This window comes from Aotus nancymaae, unplaced genomic scaffold (genome assembly GCF_030222135.1).
Source record: "Aotus nancymaae isolate 86718 unplaced genomic scaffold, 86718_ANA_hifiasm-v0.15.2.pri h1tg000057l, whole genome shotgun sequence".
NCBI classification, from domain to species: domain Eukaryota; kingdom Metazoa; phylum Chordata; class Mammalia; order Primates; family Aotidae; genus Aotus; species Aotus nancymaae.
The window spans coordinates 51394349-51412793 of record NW_026988471.1 but is presented as its reverse complement, the minus strand read 5'-3'; the positions used below and the strand labels follow the sequence as shown (position 1 = coordinate 51412793).

Genomic DNA, 18445 nt, shown 5'->3' with positions numbered 1-18445 from the left:
CATCTGGGTGAGAACTCCTAGTGCCACTCCTGACTTTTCCGTAACATACAGGGAAAAGTCGTTCCCTATAGGCAGGCTTAGTGCTGGAGCCTGCAGTAGTGCCTGCTTCAGGGTCTGAAATGCTGCTTCAGCTATAGGGTCCCATTGTATTAGATGGGTGTTAGCTTTTTGGGTTTCCTTAATCAGAGTGCATAGGGGTTTGGCTATTTCACCATATCTGGGAATCCACAATTGGCAGAAACTCAGAATCCCCACGACTGTTTTAAGGTCTTTGGATGGGGGAAGGCTAGCATGAGTTGGAGACTTTCTCCATCAAGGGCCCAAGTGCCCTTAGACAAGACAAGCCCTAGGTATTTTATTTCTTGCCTACAAAGTTGAGCTTTTGATCTGGACATCTTATATCCACAGGTAGCCAGAAAGTTTAGGAGGTGCTGGGTGGCCTGCTGACACTGGGTTTCTGAGTCAGCAGTTAAGTCATCCATATATTGAAGAACAAGGGTACCTGGATGTGAAAAATGACTAAGTCCTGAGTCAGAGCATGACTAAACAGGTGAGGGCTGTCTCAGAAGCCCTGGGGTAACACTTTCTAGGTGAGCTGAGAATTCTGGTTTAAAAAGTCTCCAAAGGCAAACAGAAACTGTGAGTCAAGATGTAATGGAACACAGAAAAAGGCATCCTTAAGGTCGAGCACTGTAAACCATTGTGTCTCTCCTGGTGTTTGAGAGAGCAAGGTGTATGGGTTGGGTACGACTGAGTATAAAGGGATCACAGCTTTGTTAATAAGCCTGAGATCTTGCAGTAGCCTCCATTGTCCATTAGGTTTTTGTACTCCTAAAATTGGAGTATTACAAGGGCTGTTACAGGACCAAACCAGACCCTAAGCTTTTAAGTTCCTTACAGTATCCTGTAGCCCCTTTTTGGCTTCCAGTCTTAGGGGTACGGTCTTTGGCAAGGAGAAGAGGTGGGATCCTTTAGCCTTATTCAAATTGGGCAGGCATTCTTTGCCCACCCAAATTGTCCCTCCATTGCCCAAACATTGGGATTAATTCCTTCTTTAAATAATGGGCAGCAGAAAGGGACTTCCTCCCTGACGATGTTCATATAGATAATGGCTCCTGCTCTGGCTAACAGGTCCCATCCTAGTAAGGGGGTGGGACTTTCTGGCATGATGAGGAAGGCATGGAAGAAGAGTGTATCTCCCCAGTTACAGCTTAGGGGCTGGGAGAAATATCAGGAGACTGCCTGTCGTAGGACTCCTTGAACAGTTATAGACTTGGAGGACAACCGTCCAGGACAGGAAAGTAAAACTGAGAAGCCCATGCCAGTGTCCAGGAGAAAATCAATCTCCTGGCCCTCTATGGTTAGCTTTACCCAGGGCTCAGTGAGGGTGATGGCTTGTGCTGGCACTTGTCCGGGCACCCTCAGTCCTGCTGTTGGGTCATCTGGTTAGCCACCTCAGGCCCTGGGAACCTTCGTCCCCTGAGACAGTATGCCTTCCAGTGATCACCTTGGCACAGCGAGCAAGGATGAGGAGGTGGTCCATTCTTCTGGAGACAGTCTTTCTTAAAGTGTCCTGGTAGGCTGCTGTGGTAGCAAGCTCTCCCAGACTGGAGGCTAACCCAAGCCTTGCCCTCTTCTGAGCCCCTTGGGTCTGCTTGCCTTAAGGTCATGACTAGGACTGTGGCTTTTCTCTGGTCTCTCCTGTCCCTTTCAGCCTGTTCCTCCTGGTCTCTATTATAGAACCCTGAGGTTGCTAGATTTAGTAATGATTCTAGACTCTGTTCTGGCTCCAGGGCCGGCTTCTGGAGCTTCCCCCTAATGTCTGCTGCTGATAGCATAATAAATTTGTCTTTTAGCATTAGCTGACCCTTGATGGAGTCCGGTGACAGGGGAGTATACTTTCTTAAGACCTCCCAAAACCGCTCAAGGAAGGCTGTTGGGTTTTCTTCCTTTTCCTGAGTTATGGTGGATAACATTGCATAGTTCATGGGCTTTTTCCTAGTTTGCCTTAATCCCTCAAGTATGCAGGTCAATAGGTGCCTACAACTCCAGTCTCCCTGTTCTGAGTTAGGGTCCCAGCGAGGGTCCATGCTAGGGACTGCTTGTCTGCCTGCAGGGAATCTATCCTTTTCCAATGATGTCATTTGGTCATGTACTTGACTAAGGTACCAGGTGTCCCCATACTCTTGAGCCGCTGCGACAGCAGCCTCTCTTTCATTGTTGGTTAGGGTCTGACTAAGCAATAACATGATATCTTTCTAATCTAATTTGAAGAACTGACCCAAGCCCTGCAGAACATCTATGTACTTTTCTGGGTCACCTGAAATTTTTCCTAAGTCCGCCTTGATTTGCTTTAAGTCAGAAAGTGAAAAGGGAGTATGTACTTTGGTTTGGCCAAATTCTCCTCCTACTGCCTGTAGGGGACAGAGTTGGGGCATCCTATTAGCCTGATGTGCCTTAGCCATTTTGGTCTTTCCTGACTCCTCTTGGGTTATAGGAACTGAGGAGACCTGGTTGGTGGAGGGAGGAGCCAAAGGGAGCCCTAAATTTGGGAGTAGTCCTGAGGAGGAACCAATAGGGCATAGGTTACGGGCCTTACATAGCTGAGGCTTATCCCTTAGAGAAAAGAAAACTTGCATATAGGGGACCTCAATCCATTTACCTTCCCTCTTACAGAACAGGTCTAATTGTAGAAGGGTGTTATAATTTATACTTCCCTCAGGAGGCCAGATTTCTCCACTGGGCAGAGGGTATCATGGCCACGCTGTTTGGCAGAATAAGTGAGCAATTTCTTCATCAAAGATCATGGGTCAAATTGGTCCCAGTTATCCAGGATATACTTTAAAGGTGATTTTTCCTCGGGAAGAGATGCACCCATCTGAAATTGAACACAGGAATGCCCAATCCCTGGTTATTCCTTGCAGCTGCTAGCCCTGGGGCATCCCCCAGTTATAGCACCTTGCAGTTCCCTTGTACCCTACATGCGTGATCATCTTCTGCCCTCCCCCCACAACCATGTGCTGGGTTTAATTGCGCTTACTGGCTTCATGGGCACACCCTCACTGCCTAATTTCCTTATGTCCACCTTAAAGACTTGGGGAGTGCTGGGCTTAGTGTCCTTGTATCCGCACATCTTTGAAGAACTAGGCCAGAAAGGCTTGGGTGATGGGTGCCAGTATTCCCTGGCAAGAGTTCAATTAACATAGGCCTGACCATAAAACTGCACTAGGAGGATAAACTCCTTGAGAAGGGCCTCTAAGCACAACAGTCTTAAAGAAGGTAATGGCTGGCTGCATGGCTGAGGCTGGAACAATGCCCTCGGGACCCAGGCTTTCTACTCCACCCCACTTTCCATTCCAGGAATATGCCCTAGCATTGTGGGGCCTGTAATTAAGTATTTGAGCCTCAGACCAGGTCTGACTATGGTATTCTAGATGGAGAAGTTCTGCCATATGGAGAGCCAATCCTAGGCAAGATAAATTGTACACTATTAGATTCTGGCTCCACTCAATTGGATTGGGAAATTGCAGGTGACAAAAAACATAATGTCCTATAGCCTCTAGTATCCTCTGATAGACTCTGGCTTTGTTAGGACATAACCTAGCACTGCGGACTAAGGGAACTGGCCTTGTGCATTTATACTGTGGGAGGTTCTCATAGGCATAAGCCTGAGGGTACCATGGTCAAGGGTCCCTGGACTGCCACCCCAGGAGCCTCAAAGTCCTAGAAAGAAGGGTAATAGTTTCCTGTGTGGAAATATCTCAGTGGAAAGAGCTGGGAAGAAGTTTGCCTTATGGTAATCTGGACCCAGGAGGTTGGGGTCTGAAAGGCTGGGCATGGCTCGCATAGGTGGCTTTTTCTTAGGAGGTCTAAGTGGGGCCACAACCTTAACCGGACTGAATCGAGAGTTCGGGACTGCCACCCTTTCCTCTGGCCGGCCCTCGGCTTGGCCCAGAGAAAGAAAGAACCGCCAGAAAGGGAAGCTGGTTCGGGGCTAGCCAACGCTCCCAATTCTGAAGAGCCAGGTGTTGCTGAAGCATATGTTCCCAGAAAGCCTGATACCCATGTCTTTAGTCTGGCAGCCATGCTATTTGCACTTACATGGCTGATGGGTGCCCAGTTTTTACCTCCTTAACAAATTTAAAAGAAGGGAAAGGACAGATTAGCCAGCAAAAGGGATCCAATAGCACTCACTGCTCTGAAGTCCATTGTTCTCCTGGCTGGCTCGCTAAAAGATGTAACGGGAACACACTCAGCTCCCAGTTCCAAAGAGGTTCTTAGCCTCACTAACCCCAAAGAATTGGGAAAGGGACCCCGGATGTGTGGTGAGTCTACCGTTCTAATAAATTTTGTGTACTCAAAGAGTTTTGCGGAAAAGCAATTTATTAGAGAGAGAGAAAAAGAAGACACCTCCCATGCTGTCCTGGGAGGGGACCCAGAGGAGGACTCTATAGGCAGGAGCAGCTGGAGTTTTAACCCTTGAGTGAGTTATTCCCTCCCCATTCGTGTTCTCATCCAATGAGAGGAGTTCTTTCAAACTTTCTCTGGAGTGATTGATCTTTGACTCTGATACCAAATTGGCTACTTGGTCCACAACTCTGAGTTACAGAACCCCCTCTTCCCAGAGCTTTTGGTATTTTTTTTCTGGACAAAGGAGCCTTACCTGGCTTTTTCTACCTAGCCTGCATGTGGGAAACCCAGACAAATAACTTTATATTTGAAACCCTTCTGGTTCCTGGATGGAGGCAAGGAGCTGGGAAACTCCTGCCTTTCAAACCATTTCCCTCATGGACCTGGGAAGAGAAGTCCTTCAATATGTCAGAGATGGGAGAAAATCTTCTGTCTGTGAGTGGAATGGAAAGTTTTGTAAAGAATATGGAAGTTAATTTGAGATTGAAGAATAAGCATTTCACAGGAAGAGAGGAAACACTGTTGGTAGTGTTTCCATATTCTTTTTTTAAATCACGTATGAGTTGAAATAACTCTAATGGATAAGCTAGAAAGAAGTCTTATGCTTTCTTACTTCCCCAGGATCTCACTCTCCTCCATCATTCTCTTGGGGACGTCCATCTATCCTGCATTTTCAAACTCCTGCACACAGTTTCTGAGAAGGAAAAATGTTCTTTCTACTCGTATTTCTATTTCATTTGTGTCATCTACTAACCAAATCAATTCAAAAGCCAAAAAAATTGTCATCTTATATTTAGATGAATAAAATAAAATAACCAACTTAAATGTGGCTTCCCTCCATACTCTCTTAGAGTAGAATTTTATATCCACATTGTGCACCTTGCCCCTGTGGTTTCTCCTCTCTTGCCTGCCAGTTGTGAAGACTTTTCTGATTTCTTGCATAGAGAAAAGGCCTAGGGCAAAGGAAAAGGGTCACAGTAGTGAATAAAGTTTCCTCCCATTTACAAGGTTCTATTCTCACTACAAGTTCTCGCCTACTGAGAGCCAAATATCTGTGCCAGGTGGTATTTGGGTGGAAGAACATGAATAATTTGTAAGCCTAAGTATGCCTTTTCAGAGTTCCCTTTTGTACCAAAAATGTGATTACTGGTGAGCTGGTAAACAGCCTTTGCTTTCTACTTGTAGTATATTCAGAGTAAGCAGAGAAGCAGACAGCCTTTGCTGCTCTTTTGCTATTTTAACAAATTGCCTTTTGTATGTGTCTAGGCAAATGCAAAACTCCTCCTTTTGCCATGATCCAAACCTAACAACAAAGACCTTTTGATTGACTAAGGTTTTCAATTTCTAATTAGTGAATTTTGTTCTTACCGTTGTAGACACCATCAACAAACCCTTTAACTTGGAAACTAAAAAGCAAAGATCCTTTGAATCTCCAAGTTATGACAAATACTAAACAAAGCCAGGCTAGGTTTTGATGTTTTCTGTGGTTTAAACTTAAGCTGTAAACAACAAAAAAAAAAACACTTCAGCCATCAATTCCTGAATCTTACAAAAGAAAATTAACCCTTTTGAAGAAGGACTGCCATTTTCTTCCAAGTGTAGGTTTTTCATTGTAGAGAAATAATATACGTTATTAAAAATGTGAAAGAAAGAAAAGGAGAGGAAAGAAAGAGAGAGAAAAGGAAGGTAGGAAGTGGGGGCAGACAATGAGAGATTCCATTTATTGAGGATAACTGTTTAAAACTTATGGCATAGAGCTATCAATATAGATGATAGATATAGATAGATGATAGATGGTAGATATTTTCTAGAGAACTCATAACAACTTAACAGGTTGACCTTTCCTAACCCCCACTTCACAACGAACAAACTGAATATAAAAAGTCTTAAAAACTTGCTCATGAACACACAGTAATCAGTAAACATTTGAATCCAGTTGTATTTCGTTTTAACACCCTTGTCCTTTCTACTATCCACACTGCAATGCTGTAGAATAAAGTATAAGACAGAGACTTCAGCTTTCAAATAAGTAAATTAATTTATTTTCCTTTGGGTCATTTTCAAGTATAGCAAGTAAACGTTAGTGGAAGAAGTTAAGACATTGTTCAACGTTTTAAATATGTTTAAAAATAAGAGCATTCTGGAGTATGGAGTTTGCATATTTGTTAGTCCATTCTCATCCTGCTAATAAAGACACACCCAAGATTGGACAATTTATAAAGGAAAGAGGTTTAATTGACTCACGGTTCACCATGGCTGGGGAGGCCTCAGGAAACTTACAATTCATGGTGGAAGGGGAAGCAAACCTGTCTTTCTTCACCTTGTGGCAGCAAAGAGAAGTGCCCAGCAAAAGGGGAAAAAGCACCTTATAAAACCATCATCAGATCTTGTGAGAATTCACTCACTATTATGAGAACAACAGCATGGAGGTAACTGCCCAATTAATCAATTACCTCCCACTGGATCCCTCCCATGACATAGGGGATTATGGGAACTAAAATTCAAGATGAGATTGAGTGGGGGGATTTATGGTTATATCACTTTATCAATGATATAGAACAATTGTATATTCTTGACAGATTTTTGGTAAAATCTGTATTTTAAAATGGTGACTCATCCTATAAAAAATTTGTCCCAAAAAGTAGTGAGGATGTTCTAGATGAAGTCTTCATTACAAGAAGCAACAGGAGAATCTAAGAGATACTTCTCAGGAAATTATGAGATTTGATGATAGATCAGTTGTGAGAAGCAAACAGGATGATATAATGAAATATGAGTTTTCTATTTTGAAATTCTAAAGAAAACATGAGAGCCACTATTATGACTGAAGAATTGACAATTTGGAGAATGTACATCTTCACTGAAGGCAGTCCTTGACAAGGAAAAACCTGATGCTTAATTCCTCAGGGCAGTAGGGAAATATTTGGCATCTAATTACTTTAAATTTGAAAAGAAGCTAAGATTACTGTCAAGGATCTGAAGTTTTTTCATTCTAGAATGAAAAGTGAAAATTACAGTGTTCTTATTTATGTATATTCTGGCTTTAAGGATTAAATCTGTAAGAACTGAAAACATGAAATTTGCTGTGTAATTGAAACTCCAAGTTTACATACCCTATTGTACCTTCATGAGGTGAAGACTTTTAATCCAATATCAGTGGAAGAAACCAAAGTGTATTAGTCAGTGTCCTAATCTTTTCTTCTCAATTAGCAATTGTGGCTTGCCCTCATTTATTTAGATAAATATCCAAGTCAACCACTTAAGGTAGGTTTGGTTCAGGGAGGCCCAAACCCACCTATGGCTTGTTTGCCTTAATCCACATTGTTGGGAAGATGAGTCTAATGCAGTGGTTTCAATCATCTTTGAATCACATTAGATGAAATAAAGAAAAAAAATGTGATGGCCAGATTACACCTCATATTCATTAAATCAGAAGCTCAGCTGATGATGTTAGGACATTGAAAATTGTTAAATACTCCCCAGACGTTGCTGATGCAGTTTTGTCCTGTGTAAAGACTTTTTGGTCAAGACAGATTGCATGTATGATGATGGTCTCATAAGATTATAATGGAGGTGAAAAAGTCCTATTACCTAGTGACATTGTAGTATACATCATAAAGTTGTAGCTTGATGCATTATTTATATGTTTAAGGTAGTGCTGATGTAAACAAACCCATGCTGCCAGTCATATAAAAGTATAGCCTATGAAATTATACATAGTACATATTTTATAATGATAACTATGTTGCCAGTTTATGCACTTACTATACTATATGTTTTATCATTATTTTAGAGTGTACTCCTTCTACTTATATATTTTTAAAATTTACCTGTAAAAGAGCCTTGGGCAGGTCCTTCAGGAGGTATTCCAGAAGGCATTCTCATCATAGGAGATGACAGCTCCATGCTTGTTATTGCCCCTAAAGACATTCCAGTGGGATAAGATATGGAGGTGGACAGTGGTGATACTGATGATTCTGACCTGTGTAGACTTAGGCTAATGTATGTGTTTGTGCCTTGGTTTTAACAAAAATGTTTAAAAAGTAAAAAAAAAAAAAAAAAAAAAAAAAAAGGAAAAATAGCAAAAAGTTATAGAATAAGCATATAAAGAAAGAAAATATTTTTGTACAGCTGTACAATGTGTGTTTTAAGATAAGTGTTATAAGTCAGAAAAATTAAAAAAATAAAAATGCTTTAAAGTAAGACAGAGTAAGCTCAAGTTAATGTATTATTGAAAAAAAAATTTACACAAATGTAGAAAAGACTAAGTGTGCAGTGTTTATAAAGTCTACAATAGTGTAGAATAATGTTCTAGGCCTTCACATTCACTCGTTACTCACTGACTCATCCAGAGCAACTTTCAGTCCTTCATGCTCCATTTATGGTAGTTATTCTATACAGGTCTGCCATTTTTTATCTTTTATACTATTTTTTATTGTACCTCACCTATGTTTAGACATGTTTATTTACACAAATACTTACCATTGTGCTAGAATTGCCTACAGTATTCAGTGCAGTCACACATTGAACAGATTTGTAGCCTAGAAGCAATAGGTTACACCATATAGCCTAGATGTGTAGTAAGCTATACCATCTGGATTTGTGTGAATATACTCTATGATATTTGCACAATGAAGAAATTGCCTAATGATACATTTCTCAGAATATATCCTTGTTAAGCAAAAAATGAGTGAATAAGCAGAGTTGAAAACCACAGCTTTAAGGAACTGCCATTTTGGAGTAATATATTCTCCCTTTCTGCATTTATTACTTTTAAAGGGAATTTGTTTATTTACTTATTTATTTGACCACTTTACTGAAGTATAATCAACATATAAAAGTCAGTACGTATTTAATGTATATATCATGAGCTTGGGTAGCAGCATACACCTGTGAAACCACCATCACTATAGCAGACATAAACCTATTCATTACCTCCCAAAGTTTCCTCCTGCCCCCTTTATTATATACAATGTGTGGATTTAGGGAACTCTTTGGTAAGAACACTAAACACAAGCTCTATCCTGTTAGCAAATTTTAAGTATAAAGTATAGTAGTACAGTATTGTTAGCTATAGGCACTATGCTGTAGACTAGATCTCTGAAACTTGCTTATCTTGCATAACAGAAACTTCATACCCTTTAAAAATCACCTCCTCATTTTCTCCTCACCCAAGCTCTTGGCAGCCACCACGCAACGTTGCCCACTGCATTTGTGTCCGCTCCCTAAATTCATCTGTTGAATTCCTGACCCCACAGGTGATGATTTTAGGAGGTGGGGCCTTTGGGAGATAAATGGTTATAAGAGCAAGGCCCTCATTATGAAGATTAGTGCCCTTACAGGAGACCCTAGAAGGTAGCTAGTCCTTTGTACCAAGTGAGGACACAATGAGAATGTGCCATCCATAAAGCAGAAAGTGGGCCTTCGCAAGACATGGAAACTGCCTATGTCTTAATCTTGGACTTCCTAGCCTCCAAAACTATGAGAAATAAAAATTTTTATTTTTTTTAAGTTACTTAGTCTATGGTATTTTATTACAGCATGTAAGTAAGAGACAAATACTCTGTGTCTGACTTACTTCACGTAACATAGTGTCCTCTAGGGATTTCGTTGTAAACAATAGAATTTTCTTTTTTAAAAGGCTGAATAATATTCAATTGTATGAATACAGGATATTTTCTTAATCTATTCATCTATCAATGGACATTTAATATTGCATTATCTTGGATATGGTAAATAATTTTGCAATGAACATGGAAATGCAGCTATTATTTCAAGATTCTTATTTCAGTTTCTTTGAATATATACACATTAAAATTTCTGGGTCATACAGTTGTTCAACTCCTTAAGAAACCCTGTATGTTTCCTCACATACTCCATTATGTTTACCATAATGGCTTTACCAGTTTACATTCCCACCAACAATGTGTAAGGACCCTCTTGCCCATATTCTCACCAATATTTTTTATCTCTCTCTCTTTTGTGTGTGTGTGTAAAATCATAGCCATGCTAACAGTTGTGAGATGATAAATCATTGCAGTTTTATTTGGATTTTCCTGATGATTAGTAATGTTGAACACTTTTTAATATATCTGTTACATATTTGTTTGTCTTTTTTAGAAAGATTACTCAGGCCTTTGCCCATGTTTGTTCAGGTTATTTGGGTTTTGATTGGTTCTGTTTTGCCATTCAATTGTATGAGTATCTTACGTATTTTGTATAGTAATCTTTATCAGATAGATAGATATATGGTTTGCTAATGTTTACTTCTATAAGTTGCCTTTTCAGTTTGTTGAATATTTCCTGTGCAGAAGCTTTTTATTTTGATGTGATCCTACTTGTTTATTTTGGTTATATTGCCTGTTTCTGGTGTCCTATAAAAAAAATCGCCAAAACCAATGTCAGGAAGCTTTTCTTTTATGCTGTGTTCTAGTAGTTTTATGATTGCAGGTTTTATGTCTACGCAGTTAATCTACTTTTAGTTAATTTCTGTGTATGATCTAAGATAAGGGTCCAATTTTAATGTTTTTGCATGTAAGTATTCAGTTTTCTCAACACCAGTTACTAAAGATACTATCCTATCTTCCTTGTGTATTCTTGGTATCTTTGTCAAAAATTAGTTGACCATATAAACATAGGTTCGTTTCTGCCTTTTCTATTGTTAAATTTATCTGTATGTCTGTTTTTGTGTCAGAACTATACTGTTTATCATGGCTTTGTAATATAATTTGAAATTGGAAGTGTGATGCCTCCACCTTTGTTCTTCTTGCTTGAGATGACTTTGGGAGTTTTGTAATTTCATATGAATTTTAGAATTACTTTTACTACTTCAATAAAAAATGTCATTGGAATTTTTATAGGGATCACATTTGTTTGGAAGAAGAGATTTCTTTCCTCATACATTACTAGGTTCATGGCTGAGATCTGTGTAACAAAAGACAGATTAACAAGAGAAAAGCATAACAAATATACTTAATAAAAGTTTTATGTGACATAGGAGGCTTCAGAAAGGAACACCCAAGGTAACAGGGAGAACTATGTTTTTACAAACAGTCATGCAGAACGATAATAAGAGAGCAAAAGAATGTAATGTAATGGTAACAAACTGAAGAGACTCAGCCTTTCTGTTAAGATTCTTCTTGGTGTTTCTATGTCTTAGTTCATTTTCTCCAGGTATAGGTAGGACCCCTCTAAAAAGACAATCTTGTGACCTACTTTAGAAAAAAGTTAGAGAATGCTTATGTGGATGACTTCAGGGGAGAATAATGCACCAAGATCAGAGAGACTTTTCTGTTTCTTGTGTTTTCTCAAATGCCAAGGTGCCATATTTTGGGGTAGCATGTCCTGAACCCTTTAATAAAATATTGCATTGGATTTCTAGATTACTTTGGGTAGTATGGACATTTAAACAATATTAATTCTCCCAACCCATGGACGTATGTTTCCATTTTATTTGTATCTACTTTAGTATTTTTCATCAGTATTTTATAGCTTTCCATGCACAAGTCTTCTATCAACTTGGTTAAATTTGTGTTTAAGTCACAAATTTAACTATCAACTTGGTTAAATTTGTGTCTTATTATTTTTGATGCTATTATAAATGGGATTTATTTTTTCAGATAGTTCATTGTTAGCATATGAAAAATACTGATTTTTGTAGATTGATATTGCATTATGCAACTTTATGGAATTCATTTATTCTAAGTTTTTTGGGTAGAGTCTTGGATTTTCTATATGTGATTATGCCATCAGAAAACAGATAGTTTTACTTCTTAATTTTCAATCTGGATGCCTTTTATTTATGTTTCTTGCCTAATTTCTATGGCTGAGCTTCCAGGACATGATAAATAAAAGTGGTAATCGGAAGCATCCTTTCGATTATTCCTGATCTTAGAGAAAAACCTTTCAGTTTTTCACCATTGATTATGATGTTAGCTATGAGCTTGCCACGTATGCACTTTATTATGTTGAAGTACAGCTCTTCTTTACCTAATTTGTTGAGTTTTTATCAAAAAAGCATGCTGAATTTTGTCATGTTTTTTCCTGCGTCTATTGAAATCATCATATGGTTTTGTCCTTCATTCTGTTAATGTGGTGGATGTAGCACATATAATGATTTGTATATGTTGAACCATCCTTGTATTTCCAGAATAAATTGTGCTTGATCATGGTGTATAATCCTTCAAATGTGATTTTAAATTTTGTTTGCTAATATTTTGCCAAAACATTTTGCATCTACCATCATCAGAAATACTGGCCTGCAATTTCCTTTTCTTATAGTGTTCTTTGCTAGCCTCAGAATGAATTTGGAAGTGTTCCTTCTGCCTCGTATTTTGGGAAAAGTTTGAGAAAGATTGACGTTAATTCTTTAAATGTTTGGTAGAATTTGCCAATGAAACCATCTGTCATGAGCTTTACTTTGGGGGAAATTTTTGATTACTGATGCAGCCTTCCTAATTGATATTGTACTGTTTGGATTTTCTATTTCTTCATTGCTCAGTTTTTGTAGGTTGTATTTTTCTAGAAATTTTTCCACTTCTAGGTTATACAGTGTATTGGCCCATAATTGTTTATAATAGTCTTATGATCTTTATTATTTCTGTGGTATCAGTTGCAATGTTTCCTCTTTAATTTATAATTATGTTTGAGTCCTCTGTCTTTATTTCTTAGTTGGTCTAGCTAGGGGTTTGTCAGTTTCATCTTTCCTTAGTAGTCTGGCCTTTTGGAGGAGCCCATGAGCCGGTTAGGAGCTGCATCTAGAAGCAAGGTGATGGGAAGGAGTGCACAGCAGCCGATCCCTTGTTCTCTGTCCAGGTGACCTACTTTTGTCTCTACCCGCCGCCCCCCCCCCACCAGAAAACACTTTGGGCTCAGTGCCAATCCCTCAGTGTTCTGGGTTGGTAGAGACAAAAGTAGGTTACCTAGGCAGAATCCTACAAGTCTGGAAAGACAGAATTACTGCATTTCTCTCACTTTCCTCTGTAGAAGTAATGGTGGGCCAAGTGGGCCTCTCTTGACACAGAGTTGTGATGCCTTGAGGAAGGAATGATGCTGATAAAGTGAAGCTGAATCCTACCTTTTCAAATGTGTCCAATCTTGGGTTTTTTGGTCCACTTAGGTGGTGGAACCTCAGGTAGACTCAAGGACTCTCACAAAGGTATTCTTGCCCATAGGTGGTTATAAAAATCAGTGTTTTTGCATGGGATCTCTCATTCCATTACCTTGCTGATGTCACTCTCTGTTTCTGTTTTTAATCATTTCTCCTAATTAATCAGCCAACAGTGTTCTGAATATATTAAGGATCATAAAATAATGCACTATAATAATAATGCAATGTATATTCCTGAGCCTACTGGGTAATGCATATTTTCTCTGTATACTCTCCTTCAAATAAAATTTTTTCCCTTCTTTTTTAAACACTCATGACTATATATTTAATCCATCTTTATTTACATTTCAATATTCAGGTACCATGTTTTGTTTTAGAAAACATTTATTATGGAGTTTGATGTTTTGCAGAATTGAATCAGCAGTGTGGATTCATCAGCAGGTAGCCCCACTTCCTGGGGTTTGATTGGCAGAAACATGTTTTCCTATGGAGTTCTGCCAATAGCATTTGTGTACAACAAACCAGGCCAAGTCTCAGGAAGGGTCTTGGTTGGATGACATGACAGACACTTTGGCAGAGCTTTCATTATTTAGCACGCTGTTGTGAATTATTTATAAAACTCCATTGTGAGGACCTAGAAAAGTTGAAATGGTACTGATGTGTCTTGCAAATGCTCAGGTTTAATATATTATTAATTATATTGTAAAAGAATATAACATGCAAAGTGGGAAAAAGTCAGCCAAGGCCAACTGTGGCAAACTTGACTTGATAATTTGCATGTTGTAATACCAGATGTGGATAGTAATACATCAGGAGTGGTTGGCCTTGCTACACAACAGAGAATTTCAGAAACACAAACTCTAAGAAAGCAACAGGTATTACTCTGACCTCCAGAATGCTTTCATAAGAGGCTCTTTTTAAAAGATGTTATGGCAGACTGATATGCCAATGTGGACTTCTTACTAAGTATATTTTCTGATTTCTCTAATTTCTTCCTTTTAAGATAAGAAACAAAATCTGTTGCAACCTAAGAATTTCATTTTTTCTTTGATGATATTTTTATCCAATACTCTCTTCCAGGTTGACTCTAGTCCATTAAAAAAGTATTGAGCTGAAAATCTAGAGACCTAGAGTTTTGTCACTGATCAGTTGTCTAATATCTTGAGCCTTCATTTTCTAGTATGAATAAATAATAGGTATATTATTTTTTCCCTGCCTATTGCACACTGTAGGTATAAGTATAAAAAAAAGTCAAAATGTTTAAACATGCTTTTCCTAGAGCATGATTGAACTTAATTTCAGGGTCATGTTCCATATTGCCCCTTTTAGAGTACTGAGCTTTTTTTTTTTTTTTTTTTTTGTATACTCACTTGAATCCTCTCATTGGCATTCAACATGCTCAATCTTCCCTACCAAAACAGATATACATAGACACACACTATTTGTTCAGAAGCTACATCTTCCAAAATGTATTACCTTATCACCCTCATACCCATTTGGAGTTAGATTTCATGGATGTTGACCAAATACATTGAATTCATACCTCTCACTGTGGTCTGGCTTCTATTTCTATAAACTATGCAGTCAAGCTCTTACTAAGGACACTAATAATTTTTGTCAATAAATCTAAGGAGTGCTTTTTTTTGGTACTTAATATAATTTTTAGGAGATTTTAACACTGTTGACTACACTTTGCTTCTCAATACTTTCTTCTTCTGGATTCATCTCTGGAATTTTTTATTTTTGTCTAAAAATAATTTTCATTCAAGTTTCAGGTACATCCTCTTTTACCTGGCCATTAGCTATTTGCATTGTGACAAGTTCGGAAGTGTTCTATTTTATTCTCGATATCACTATATCACATTTATATGCTAGATATCACCAGTTTTTCCACTCTAATCCTTAGCCCTAAAATTAATTATATGTATCTAAATTTCACATACACACACACATATATAATATGCAAGCATTTGCAAGATACACAGTACCATTATATCATTTTGATATGTATATGTATCCAGCTAAGACCTACCCTCCTCCCAGGTCCACACTCATCCTTAAAATTATTATGCCCAATTTAAACTCAAACCATTTCCCCTGAAATCATTTCATAGTTTCCCTATGCACTCATTTTTATGAAGCTGTGCTTTTAATTCTATGAAAATATATTTCTACGAAATATCATCTCTGCTCCGTTTCTTTTAAACTCTATATTTAATTCATTACAAGTTTCTTTATAACTTTCTGAATCTCTAAATTTTGTCCACTTCTCTTTATTTTCACTGCCTAAACCTTTATCCGAGGTATTGTCCTGTCTCATCTGGACTGTTAAAATGCTCTCCAAATTTTTCTCCCACATCTACTCTGCCATCCTGTTACGGAGTCTCCATACTGCAGCAAAATGGATCTTATCAAAATGTGGCTCTGCTGATTTTATTTGCCTCTTGATTTAGGCCATTTTCATGTTTTCACACTGTGCTAAAGTTTCAACATGACTTACGAGGCCTGTATGACCTGATCAACTTCTGTCTCCTTGGCGTCAACTGGCACCAACTATGTCTTCCTTCACTGCCATGACCCCAGCTTTCATTCAGATCATGTCTTTCTTCAGCAAGAACGTTCTTCCATATGCTTCCGTACTGAGTTTAATAATTCTTAGGAAAATCCTGTCTTTATCTCACTTTCCTTTCAATATGCCCTCAAAATTCATTGTTTTCACTGTTTTGTAACTATAAACTCACCAGTGGTTATTTGATTAATGTTAGTCTCCCATAGCAGATCCAACTTGTTCACTGTTGTCCACTCAGGGCCCAGCAGAGCGGGACTCATGTTAGGGAATCAGAAGTATCTGTTGAACAAATAAATTTATATGTGAATAACAGCTTGGAAGATAATTCAAAGTTCATAAACATAAGATAATATTTGTAAGGTTGACTGAAAGGATGGAGAGGCAGGCCCAGGGTCAGGTTTAGCAAGTTTCTTTCAACCTGCCAGGCTGACTGCCTTACCACAGGCAGTGAAGGCAGCAGCCTGGCTTACAGACTATGGGGGTTAGATAGGGGTTTTGCAGGTAGCTGGGTGGCTATTCTAAGAAAAACCGCAACTTGGTTCTTAACATCCTGGGTTCCAGAGCTGGGTGCAACCACATCCTGGAACCTAGGTGCCCTGTTTACAAGGTTTGAGGCTGTTTTTGTTATGGGGAAAATGGGGAGGGGGTCTACAGGTTTGTCTTGCTGTGGCCCTAGCATTCCAGCCTTTTATTATATATAGAAAATAAAAAGAAAGGGTGCACCATTCATTCCTAGGTGCTTCATGCTGAGTACGGATGCTGGTTGGGCTGAGGCTAGCTTGTAAGTTGGTAGTCCTGGAACATTATCATGTCTTGTCTTGTGCCGTGGGTAAAAGCTTGTCATCAATTCTGCAAAAACTGGGTAAAAAGGTGTGAGAGGGAAGGGTCAAAGACCAACAGGAGGAGGAGAGCTGTAGCAGGGCCGAGGAGGCGAAGCAGCCAAGGGGCCCAGGAGCTGAGAGACCCACTGGGCCAGGAGGACCAGGCAGAAAGTTTTTTAAAAATTTCTGGGTTTGGTCTTTGAGCCTTTTGATAGTATTTTGTGCTAACCTAGATTTACTAAGAGGCACAGACTTTGTTTGTTTCAGCAGTGAGGCGGTCTAAGCCTTTGCGGTTTTTGTAGGGTGAGTGCTGTTAAAGAGTGCTTTTTTTTTTATTCTGTGATGACCGGAAGTTTTGGGAGAGCAACTGGAAATATGATCATGAGGATTTTAGGCTTCCTGCTTCTAACCTGACACTAGTTGTGACTTTAAGGGCTACTAATAAGGGAATGAACTGCACTGTTTTTTGGGGGCTGGGGATGGGCATGTAGTATAGCAGGGATGGGGAGTTTTTGGTTTGGAGGGACAAGGTTCATGTTGGGGGTAAGGTAGACTAGGCTGCAAGTACCTGTCTAGTTGGTAGGGAAACAGAGTAGGTTGTGGATTCGCAGAGGAAGAAGATGCCTGCAGTGTTAATGTAAACAGACAAGTGGATTGAGAATAGGTGTTGGAGTGTGTAGATTCCTTGTTTGGAGGGAGTTCCTCCAGCTTTAGTAAGCTACAGTGAGGAGGAAAGAGACCCTTTTGAGAGCTCCTGCCTGGGGAAAGGGTTTCCATGTTTGAGAAGCAGGAGAGGAGGTAATGCGGAGGGGCTGGATAAAGAGGCCGTTAGCTTCAGGGGAAACTGAATAATTTACTTGGAGTGAGGTATGCAAAGAGGAATGGGAGATGGTTTGAGTTGAGCCACAGGTCAAGGGGGGATGGTGCCTACGTGTGTGTGTATGTTGGAAGAGGTGACACATAAGGGGGCTTGGCCAGGTTTTGGGGTGTGGAGGGTTATGGGAGTTTGGATGGCAGGGTGAGGAAGTTTTGCATGGTCATAATTGGCAGTATACATGGAGGGAAGTTTGGTTGCTTTGTTATTGAGGGCAGCAAGTAGTTTTTAGTGAGGATGAGGGCTCAGTCTACAAAGGCAGAGGTATGGGGAGGTGGCCTCTTTTAGAGAGTTTATGAGGTGGCTGATAGAGTCCTAGGGATAAACTTGTTTTGAGACTTCTTTTTGCTTTTTATTGTGTGGGAATAGGGGAGAGGAGAAGACATTTAATATTTGGTATGTTTTGGGGAGAGGCTGTCGGGATAGGAGGACAGCAGATGGCCCCTTGAGAGGAAGTGATGAAGCATACATAACAGTTTGAGGTTATGTCTTTAGTGTGGTAAATAGATGGGGGGGGAGAGAGGTGAGGGCGAAGGAGAAGGTAGAGGGGCATGCACCGATATGGAAGGATTGCTAAGGAGATACTAGAGTTTCCTTGGTTTGTTTTCGAGGGAGGATGAGTTTTTTTTATTTTTGACTATCCGGTTTATTTGGAAGGAGGC

General features: G+C 39.4%; 2 long non-coding RNA genes across 2 annotated transcripts in view; one reads left to right on the top strand and one right to left on the bottom strand.

Annotated features, from left to right (window-relative positions):
- Window positions 1–18445, bottom strand: part of LOC135269682 (uncharacterized) — a 316193-nt gene that overhangs the window by 3153 nt on the left and 294595 nt on the right. Inside the window, exon 3 of the long non-coding RNA XR_010337931.1 lies at window positions 16261–16367. This is a non-coding gene — a long non-coding RNA (uncharacterized LOC135269682). The remainder of the gene's footprint in view (window positions 1–16260; window positions 16368–18445) is intronic.
- LOC105734447 (uncharacterized) overlaps window positions 1–18445 on the top strand; it is a 120191-nt gene that overhangs the window by 70884 nt on the left and 30862 nt on the right. The window lies entirely within an intron of this gene.